Raw genomic sequence first — 11,093 nt, 5'->3', positions numbered from 1 at the left:
ATATCTCTAACACTGAACATAAATAAAATGATTTGTTACATTTGTGAACAAAAAAGAAAAAAAAATTCTAATAGCCATCTTTAAAAAATTCTACATTGCCCTTCTTTTTCAAAACATGTAGGTGAACTACATTGACCTTTAAAGGGTTCTTGGGATCTACGAAAACTGGAAAATATGACTCCTAATGCTAGCTTATGCTAAATACACACAGAGAATTAAACAGAGAAAAGGCAATGCGGGCTTCCACGTAAAGTAGAGCCGTCCAAACTTTACCAAAACCAAAATTAGCTTCTGTGGCATTGCTGAGATGGTTTCCACTGTGTGTATTAATGCATATTAAGGTATACCTCTGAAACTAGAGGCCAGTTAAAATGATCAGTTTCTCTGATTTTACTTTTTATAGGTATATGTTTGACTAAAATGAACATTGTTCCTTTATTCTATAAACTGCTGACAACATGTCTCTGAGGTTCCAAGCAAATATTTAGTATTTGCAGAAAATGAGAAATGGTCAAAATAACTAAAACGATGCGGTGCTTTCAGACATCAAATAATGCAAAGAAAACAAGTTCATATTTATTTAGAAATATTACTAATGTTTTAATCCAGGGAGAGTTTATAAATCTATATTTGGTGGAATAACCATGAGGATCCCAATGGATTTCCATTTGTGGGGACTTAACCCCTGTGAAACCAAGATCCATTGTAAACTATGAAAATATGTGTATATTTAAATGTCATCTGATCTGTAGATTTGGTTGACAACTGGATTTTTTTTACAGTTTATCAAATGAGCTGTCTAGTGCTCTTAGTCGTACAGTGCAGCAGTAATCGTACAGTGCCTCCGTCCTGAAACTTTTGGCTGCCTTCCTGCTCCCACACACCTGAATCAAATTATAACTTAATGATCAGGCCTTTGTAGAACTTAGTCACATGCCAGGGAAGTTATTCAGCCTTTTGATTCAGGTGTGTTGGAGCAGGTATGCACCCAGAAGGATGCTCTCAAGGATTGGCCCCTTTCTGAGTCTTAGTAGGGATGAATCCTATGGGCTGTAACAGCCAAATTTTTCAATTTCTGTGGATAAATCAAGACCGGGGAAACTTGAATAGCCACAAAACGATGTCCACAGACGCCATATCTTGAGGGTAGATGGTTTTAATCAGGCTCAATGCTCAGACAGTGAGTTCATAGTCATGCCACTTGCAGCTTAAAAACTGTCATTTTACAACAGCTTTACCTTTACAACAAATAAGTGATGTTTTCACATCATAACATGCCTTTTTGTTTGCTTGATTAAAAAAAAATAATGATGCAGCCTGTTTTAAGTTAATCCGACCCAATGAAGGAATAAAGTCAATCATTTTCATATGGAGTACATCCTAATCATTCAAAGGAGGTCAGTTTCTGCCATCCCAAAAAAGGCAACTGGAGCCTGAAATGCTCTGAAGGTATGCGACAAACCAAAACATTCAAAATGCCCATACTGACCATACTGTGTGGTTCGAACCGGCTTGTTCCACCTTCTTTGAAACATACTTCCCATTTATCACTTGCTGTAGCAAAGTGTGAGAAAGTGACGCTCCCAAGCTTCTCATAAGCATTATGAATAAATTACCTTGCAAGTCAAGATCGAAGGCTTGAGATTTATATCAACACTTTCCACATTCCCTTGACATATTGTCCGTTTCTCTGTTGTTGCCAAACACCTGCTGGTCACCAAGGCAATGGCATTAAACTGAGATAGCTCTTTGCGTGTGATGAAGTCTAACAAAGATGACGCACTGTACCCATGACTATGTCTCAGGAATACAGAGTAAAATGTCAAGCATTTCAAAAGAGAGTGGTCATAAAGCGTGGTTATGGAGACTATAACGAATCATTGCCCAGAGCCAAAGGTCTCTTTGTTCTTGGCCCCGTCTGCTCACTAACTAAGAGAATATTATTGGTCTTACTGAAAGAAAGAGGGGAGAGTGTGTTGTGTTGATTGTGCATCGCTACTTGAGTCCTGTGTGTGTTTGGCACAGGGGCCTCAAAAAGAGTGGCAACGAAAACAAAAGGCAGGGTTAGCACAAGTGCTTGGTGGTATAGGGGCTTGAACTGGCGCGGGCTCTTGGCATGGAGACAATGCATGTTGGGACGGCTGTGTCCAACGGGGACAGAAGCTGCTTGGAGCCGCATCAGCATCTCAGTGGGGCCACAGGAGGAAGAAGAGAGGGAAACATGATCAGAAGCAGAGGGGAAAATTGAGACAGATTTTCTTGCAGGTGTTGAGATAATGGACGAACAAATAATGTAATTGTTGGAGCATTTCAGAGAGAATCGAGTAGGAGGAGGCCCTCGCGTGCCTCGCGGAGGAGGTTTCGGAGATCATTGTGGAGAAAAAAAAACAAAAAAACATTTGAATCACAAAGAGAAATTGGACAATATATACAAACCAGAAAACCAAGACCACATATTGGAACAACTCAAGATTTTTTAGAATGTTGATGTGCTGTTTTTTTTTTTTTAAATATTTCATTTCTTTCTTAAATGCTGGTGGACAAACATTTAAGAGGAGAAAAATGAGAGGATACAGTTTGATCATTTTGAAATTACCCAACAGACAAAACAGATTTTCTTTCCTCTCAGGATTCAATTATCTTTCCATGTACGTTAGCAATACTTAACTATCCTTTAGGCTGAAAGCCTCGATAAGGTTTTATAAAGTGTTCAGACAGAATATCCAGGGAATTTCAGTTCATACCCTATTTGTTGGAATTCACTACTCTGGTATTAAGGATGTCCAAATCTATTTTTTATCCTGGATTCTGATAAAGTTGATCACAATTATCCTTTTGTAGATACAAAGTGTCAGCCCAAATCTTGACTGCAAAATAATGACGTTACAAGCATTATAAGGTCTACATGAAATTCACTCCAATGACAATCAGAAAGCTGCAGTAACAGATATTTGTGTTCCAACTGGAGATTCTGCAGAATAACCTTGATTTATTTAAGTTATGAAAGCTACTACAATTGAACCTCTGAATACACATTTAATCTGTTCAAACATTCAATTTGTTAAAATGTGTTTTTAAAAAGAAATTAAAATAATTTATTTGAACACCTCACTTACACACAGCCAAGCCACAAACAACATGCAAAATGGCAGATATTCAGTAACTTAAAAGTAAATAAATGATGGTGATAAATGAAAAACTTCTAGTCAAACTGGTCACTCAAAGCACCAATCACCAGTCAATAAATACTACCTTCAAGTCTTGTTCAAGATGAACCTCTCTGATAAGTAATGACTTATCAGAGAGTCATTTCAAAATCAGAATAATGACAGCCGTAGCAGTTGCTAGCTGTCAATAGGGGCAGCTGATAGACAGGACAACAACAGATATTGGGTCTTGAATTAAGTCTCTCTGTCTGTTGGCATAGTTAAAAAGAAATATGGAAACATACCAACTATTGATGCTTCTGGCACAAAAGTCGACTCAGGTTTTGACGATGTTTGAGTGGACTGGTGAGTTGAACGTGTTTTGCCGGCTTAGCTAGCCAGGCCAAACACCATTGTTGCACAGAAAAAGAAAGTTCTTGTTTGTCTGAATTATCAAGCAACAAAGTTTAGAACAATCTTGAGCTCGATATCTCAGGATGCATTTCATCCTGATCAATCAGCAAAAAGAACGACGATGTGCTGTTTTTGAACTGCTGTCTGCCGTAGGTGGTAGTTGGGAATGACAGCGGGGAAAGTGAACAATGTCTTCAGTCCGCGTTGGCCACAAATTTAAGTTTTGAGATACAGTCAGAGCAAGAGACAAGACATTTTAATGCTGGCAAAGATGTTGATGCCCTTCTCATTTGTGGAGGATTGTTGTTAAAAGCACTCTCAATTCCCAGTAAACTTCATAGCTTAGCTTACTTCACGATGATGCTGCTGCATTACATAGATCATGTAATGTAAACTTCAACAGCGATCGTTTCTCAATAGCCAATGGTACGAAGCAAAGTACGAAGCTTCTCTGTACGAAGCAAAGTGTAAAACAACGGGATGGTTTTTATCAGACTATGTCAAGTTAAGTTAATGTTCTGTAGATTCTGGCACAGTGCTCGCTAATAAACCTAATTTATACAACAATCATGGTACAATCTCCAGCATTTTTATCACACCTGCATTAATGAAATTCCTCTTTTTTAATCTTTTAATCACTTTTAACCTGTCTTAGGTGTTATCAGAGCTTATTATTAGCACCTTACAGTATTAGTTATGTTTTTTTTCCACCTCTTAAAGTTGCAGACCTTTAACTTTGAAGCACATTTACACTCGTTCTAATCAACCAGCTCCTCTTTAAATTATTCAGGAACATGGCTAGGTCCTATCCATATGGCGAGAAAGGAGAGAAGATATATTTGGAGCATCACACTTTTAAGAGCGTGAGCCTCAACTCCCCTGGGTCATTTTCTGCTTTGGTCTTAATTGAGAGTGTTCTTGAAAAATCATTACTATATTAATGATTTAACACAAAGTAACTACCTGCTTTTTTCCAGGAGGAAAGGGAGATTTGCCTCCAATCAATATCCATGCACGCTCATTATAAGGGAGGTAAAGTTATAGTAATTAGGCAGACACCAATAACTTTTTAATGATCTTTGTTTTTAATTGCATATTATCGGGTTGCACCGTGTGTGTGTTTATACCCAAATATAAGATAATGGCAAAAGGAGAAGTAGATTAAAGAGGAGCTTGCAAGTTTTTCTTTTTTTATTCGTTTCAGCAACAACATCAGCTCAGCTTGTCTGCAGAGGAAAGAGAGTATGAATGCAACCAATGCCTCTGCATCTTTCCTAACATGTGCATCAGTTTTCCAGTAATGTGCCTACACTCGCAGTCTGGGATTTTGAAATATTTGTAAAACAACACTTCCCTTCCTGCCGTCTATAAGAACAAGGAAGCGAAAGCGCAGCATGGAAAAAAAAAAAAAAGCACGAGGAACTTTTAGAGAAATGAAAACTTTAATATGCGAGTTGACTCAAAAGAGAGTCAACGCAATGACACCAAACGATGCCTTTCAGGTAAAGCGAAAATCGTCAACAGTAAACTTTCAATTTTAGGTCATAAAAAGACAGACTGGTGGTGGATAGAAGGGGTTTCATGTTGCCCGTATAAAAAGGGTAATAAAAATATTAATGAAAATGCAACCTCAGTGTAGCCATCTGCTAGCTCTTAAAGGGGAAGCGGCGTATTTAAACCAGCGGAGGGGAGTGTGTCTGACACAAAGTAGAAAGAGAGAGGGAGGCTGAACCAGCAATCCGGTACCGCTCTGCATCTGAGAGAGCCAACATCGACCCCCCTCCTCACCGCCTTCCTCACATGGCCCGTTCGCCGTGGCCCGCTCCCCCGGAACACGGCAGCAGATTGTCGATTCAATGACTCCCCTGTCAGGTGATTATCTAGGAGCTTTAATGTAATCTTCCACTCACACGTACCATATTTAAATTACGACCGCCGTCGTGAAACAAGCTGCAGATTCAGTTCGCCCGATCGCTCCGCCACCGCCTCAACAATGTCAACTGTAAAAGAGCGCCAGCTGAAGGCAATTACGCATGTTTTCAGAGCCAATTATGATCGCTCTCGTGGCGGCAGTTATGCCACAAGCAAGGGAGTGTTCGGAAATTTTTAATTTAATGACAATATGCTCATAGCAGGATACGGCGGGCTGCCCCCCGCTCCCAGGCCTGCAGTCTAGGAATCCGCAAAGGGGGACCATAAGGCAGGCAGGAGAAGATTATGGCTCCTCTCAAGGGCCACACTGGGAGCACTTGGTGGGCCTCAGCAGTGAAGGGTAGATGGCATCCACTCATCCTTTCTGAGTGAGCACAGCTGCCAGGGCTGACACAAGCTGGAAAAGAAAAGACAAGCTGGGGTTTGCTCAACATCCAGTTTGGCCAAAGACGGCAGAGGGAGCGCAATGTCACGCCTTCCTGTAGCAGCAGCAGACAGGGGGCAAAAAAAGACTCCTTATGAAATAATGTGGTTCTAGCTATAACATAATTAATTGATCTTGTCAGTAACAATTATTTCTACTGCTGCCAAATCATATGAAATGCTCAAAACCTGTATATTGTGTTCAATTATAGCAATTTTTAATACATCACGTACCTTCATTGGACAAAATAAAGATGAGCAAAACACCTGCTGAACTTAGTATAGTGTTGCACATTAGAGCAGTAGCAAGAAGGTTCTGAGATCAAATCCCCGGCATGTTTGTATTCTAGGCATTCCGGCTTACTCCTAAAGTCCAAAAACATGACTGATAATGTTGATTAATGTTCCCTCTAAATTGCTGTGAGGTACAAAAGTGTGAGTGTACGTGCATGGCTCTTTGTTCTGCATCTCTGTGTTGCCCTTTGATGGGTTGGGGGCATGTCCGGGATGTTCCCTGCCTCTTGTCCAATGGCCGTTGGAGATCGACAGCAACTCCCCTACAACCCTGAATGGATAAGCAGGTATAGACGATGAATATATGGATGGATGCGGTGAATTTAAGTTCCAGTATGAACTTTTTTCAGGCAGGAGGGAGCAGCAACAGGTGAAGAGGGGCAGTACAATGCAACACTTCTTGACTCAGAGCAATCCCCAGCGACTCACAGCGCTTTTTCTATCTTCTTGCTAAAAGGGTTTTAAACTGGTATGAATGGTATGATGTGGATTCTAACAAATGCTTAAAACCTTGGTATAAATAATACCATGAACCAAGCTGTGCCCACTAACCAGACACAAATTAAAGCAGTGGGTTTACCTCCTCTTTTTCCTTTAGTTGGAGGCCTTGCACATTATCCTGAATGCTTCTGAATAATGACGATACATTTGATTGGATTATTTTTACTTCAAAGCCTCATTAAAATTGGGTCCAGCGGGAAGAGGTCAAAGGAGGAATGCCACATATCCGTCTTCTAAGCAACTCTCTGCTGCTCATTTAACCCAAAGTGTTCCCAGGCCAGAGGAAGAATATATTCTCATCTCTCCAACAGGTTGATTACTATCATCTTACTAGATGTGCCTGGAAATCCTTCAAATGGAGGAGCACCAGGGAGGCTATATATTGTAAGATCATATCTTATTTCAATCATTTTAATATAAGTCAAAATAATTTATTGAAATAATCTTTGGCATATTGTTTTTCTAATTAGCCCATCGTCAAATTTACTACATAAGCTAGCATAACAAGCGTGAAACGGACAAGTTTCTGTCAAGAGGAAGACAGAATTAACCGTCCATCAAGCAGCCCTGCTGTGGAAGACATCTCTACAAAAAAACCCAAGAACTCATGTCCAACTAAAGTCAGAAAGTATGAGGCAGCTTTTCTGCTAAACAAATGGAATAATTATAGTGAAAAATAATAATAGTAAATAAAAGTGAGTAAAAAAAAGCATTCTAAAAGTAAGTTTTTTAATTTTGTGGCATTGTCATTGGGCATTTCAAGGGGTTCCAAGGCCAGATGTTATTGCTGTTTGGGGTGGAAAGTTTATAGAAATACCTTTTTTTTTTTTCTTTTTTTTTTTTTTCCATTCAGAATATAAAGTAGATTACAATGTGACAGAGGACGTCTTTAAATGTGTCACTTTGCCCTGTATAATGTGTGCAGGCAGCAAAAATTTGAAACTAATATCATGGACAAAAACCTCATAAACTTAACTGGCACCAATGTAAATAAATTCCCATGTCAGATTACTTTTTATCATTTAATACTAACATTTTTGGGTGTGTAAGTTTCTTTTCATGTTCAACAGTACTTGTGCCATTATCACGCAATTTTCGCTGGAAATGCAATGTTTGAGATTCCACAGAAAAACTTGTGGCAATTCACCATCAACAGAGATAAAGCAGGGTTTGTAATAACAGCAAACACACATGTATGTGCTACATATTTTTCAGCCACTGTTTAACAGTTTAAGAAAAAAAATCTGACAGAAATCAGGTTGGATCAGTTAGCTGCCACTAGGACGCTTTTATGAAACCCAAGCGTCAGTTCTCAGCGGTGGAGGTCGACAGAGGAAGACATTGCCTCCATTCCTAGGAGATTGGTGAATACAACACATATATTAATGTATTAAAGGTGTTGGCAGTGCTGGGTGCAGGAGCAGGAGAGAGGGGAAAAAGAAGCTGATGTAATGTATGATGTTGTCTTGTATAGCATGTCTGGCAGGGGGGGAGGAGGGGGAGGAGGCGACGCGTTCCGGCCAGATTATAAGGCCGGTGCTGAGAGATGAGGGATGGCCGGCTTGTAAACAAGTGACAAGCGTCCTGGATGACAATTCCTAATCCATCATAGTGCTGTCAGCGGTGACCGGCGGGGTGACGGACAGGACCCAGGAGAGGGGACAGCTGCTGCACGTCAATCCACATCATAATTTGAAAAGCTTTTTTCACATGAGTTAAAACAGAACGAGAGCAGAGGGGGAAGAGGGGAAGGGACTTCCTACCTGATGCCTTCTCCTTAGTCTGTCACTCCAATCTCCATTCCTTCCTCCTTCTCACTTTTCCACCTGTCTTTACTGTTGCCAGCCTTTAAGGCCTGGTTTTAAGTTGCATGCACCTGCTGAGAGAGAGAAAAAAATATGTCATTACTTGTATCTTCATCTGTTTCTGTTTGCTTTACTTCTGTGATCAAAACAGATTTAACTCAGGTTTAAGTCGAAGTTATACTGTATATTGCTGTGAAATTTGAATGAAAGTAGGAAATGTAAATCCAAAAGTTACTCAGCTTAGACAACTACAGTTTACATTATTATTCTTATTATTCTTCTTCTTATTATTATTATTATTCATACACTTAGCAGATTGCAGATTTAGGTGTAAAATAATGTGAATTTTACCAGTATGTTTCCATTTTACTGACTGGAAGTGATGGTATATTTTTGAAGTGGCCTAGTCAGAGTCCTGACAGAGGTCATCATCAATGATAAATTTCCACAAAACCAGTAAAAACACAAATATACAATAAGGGTTTCTTTGTTATGCAAAAATTTTTATACTATGATTCTTGGAAAAAGAAAAAATTCAGCTCTTTTTCAAAGAATTTTTTTTTTTCAAAAATAAAATTTATTTTTATTTTTAATCCTTTTACATTGCTGTTTTTGTGTGTGTGTGTGTGTGTGTGTGTGGGGTGGGGGGTGCCCATCTTATCTACTGTCAGAATCATTCTTTTGGTGCGGGAGGCATCGGAGGCCATCCAGGTTTCCATTCCTGACCCTGGAAACGTATCCATATGAAGGTATGCTGTACATTTGGATGTGCAGCACATCAACTCTGCCACAGATCATCAGTAGAGCATGTGTTTAATTAATTAACAGCCATGTTCAGACACTCTCCTATTAATAATCGCAAAAATAAACATCAAGCCAGAAAACATAACACTATAACAGACCAAATGTTCTGGTCTTTGTGTGAGAAATGTTTGTGTGTTTTTTTTTTTTTTTTTTTTTTTTTTGGTGTTAAATCCTGATACATTAGTGGAGCTGTTGTCAGTCAGCTGCTATGGTAACGGGTCTGTGTGTAGCGTAAAAAAAAAAAAAATATTACTTGTGGTTTTGAGTTATTCTTCAATGGCTTTTCTGTGTTATTCTTCTCTTTGCTGCAGCACACTGTACTAAATTAATAAAGCTATCTGCAGGTTTCATTTTGTTAATTGTTTTATAATAATAGTGTGGCTGTGGATGATAAAATTTAAAGTATAACATGCAACATGTCTATACAGTGTATGCCACAAAGTGAATATACAGAAAAATAAGTACTGTATGTATGCATGAAGAGTTAATACTGCTACCAGCAGGTGTAAATAATCCCTATGTAGAGAGTATTAATCTTAGGCAGCTGATTAAGTCCATTTCGTCACGTCAAGGCCACCATTCTTTCCCCAAAGACCCCACTTCCCTGCCAAACCGGGGTTTCCGATCTAGGGCAGGGGGAGGGGAGGGGGGCCCTCAATGACAACTTTGATGTGAGCTACAGCTCACACGGCAAAATGAGAGGCAAGAGCGCGGAGGGCTGCACAAATGCCCGACCTTCCCGCTGCATCTGCACAGATCCCACTCTAAATGGTCACATTGATGCTCCTGCTTAGCTATCGGCTGCGAGCCCTGATGGAGCCAACACCGGGAGGGGGGTCCGGGGGGTGGGGGGGCGACTAAAGGGGCACAGCAAAGCCTGGAATCCTGCCAAAAGACATTTGCAAATTAATGGAGATAAAGCCAGCTCCCATTGCATTTAACTCTGTTCTTTTTAGTAAGGTCTTCCCAAACTTTTTTGAATTTTCTTTTGTTTGTCATGATTTACATTCAACCTTTCCTATTCTTATTTGTTGACTATATTAATTTTCTATTTTTTTCTCGCTGTCTTTCTGATGTTAATTAATATTCAATTACATTCAGGAATGTTTCACCTAATCACAGAAAATGTTGGCCTTCAGCTTTATTGGCTGTGTTTGGAAAGACACTTGTGAATACATACAAAGTATGGGGTGTTAGAAGGGGTGGGATGTTTGCTTTGTGCCAGGGGCATTGTCTGTCAAAATGATGGTGAAATTAAAAATCCCTTCAAACTATGCTTTCTTTTATTAGGGCACCCTAATAAAAAAAAGGGGAAAAAAAACAAACACTTGAGGATATGCGATTTACCTTCACTGCCAAACTTTTCTCCTGTCAGGTGCAGCACAAGGACGTGGCAATGATCCAAAATATGTTAAGTGTGTCTTTCTTTTTCTTTTTTCTTTCTTTTTTTTTATTTCCCAACAATTTTGCAAAATGAAATTAAAAGAAAAAAAGGGTGAAGTTTTGTTCCTCGTTACAAGTGAGTTTAATCTGCCACCTTCTGGTTACACGTTCTCTTTTCATATCCGTCGCCTTTCCTAAGGGGAAGGGGCCACCGCTTCCCTCCAGGAACAGATGGCGGACCAGCCGTACGCTTGAGGTCACCACCGCTAAGACAAGCACGCGTAGAATCAGGGGAGCAAAAAGGCAGAATGGTCAGTGTCGATTTAAGGAAGAGGGGTAATAGCAGGGAGGACGGTTGGAGGGGCGGGGGTGGGGGGCCGCGGGGCGGACG

General features: G+C 39.9%; 1 long non-coding RNA gene across 1 annotated transcript in view; it reads right to left on the bottom strand.

The window, feature by feature from the left end:
• Window positions 1-5,012: 5,012 nt before the first annotated feature.
• LOC106964240 (uncharacterized) overlaps window positions 5,013-11,093 on the bottom strand; it is a 14,171-nt gene continuing 8,090 nt past the window's right edge. Inside the window, exon 2 of the long non-coding RNA XR_001428354.1 lies at window positions 5,013-8,589. This is a non-coding gene — a long non-coding RNA (uncharacterized LOC106964240). The remainder of the gene's footprint in view (window positions 8,590-11,093) is intronic.

Source organism: Poecilia latipinna, unplaced genomic scaffold (genome assembly GCF_001443285.1).
Source record: "Poecilia latipinna isolate Pla-1442-1.1 unplaced genomic scaffold, P_latipinna-1.0 Scaffold1644, whole genome shotgun sequence".
Taxonomy (NCBI): domain Eukaryota; kingdom Metazoa; phylum Chordata; class Actinopteri; order Cyprinodontiformes; family Poeciliidae; genus Poecilia; species Poecilia latipinna.
Note: the sequence above shows the minus strand (reverse complement) of the source record. Positions and strands in the feature narration are given on the sequence as shown.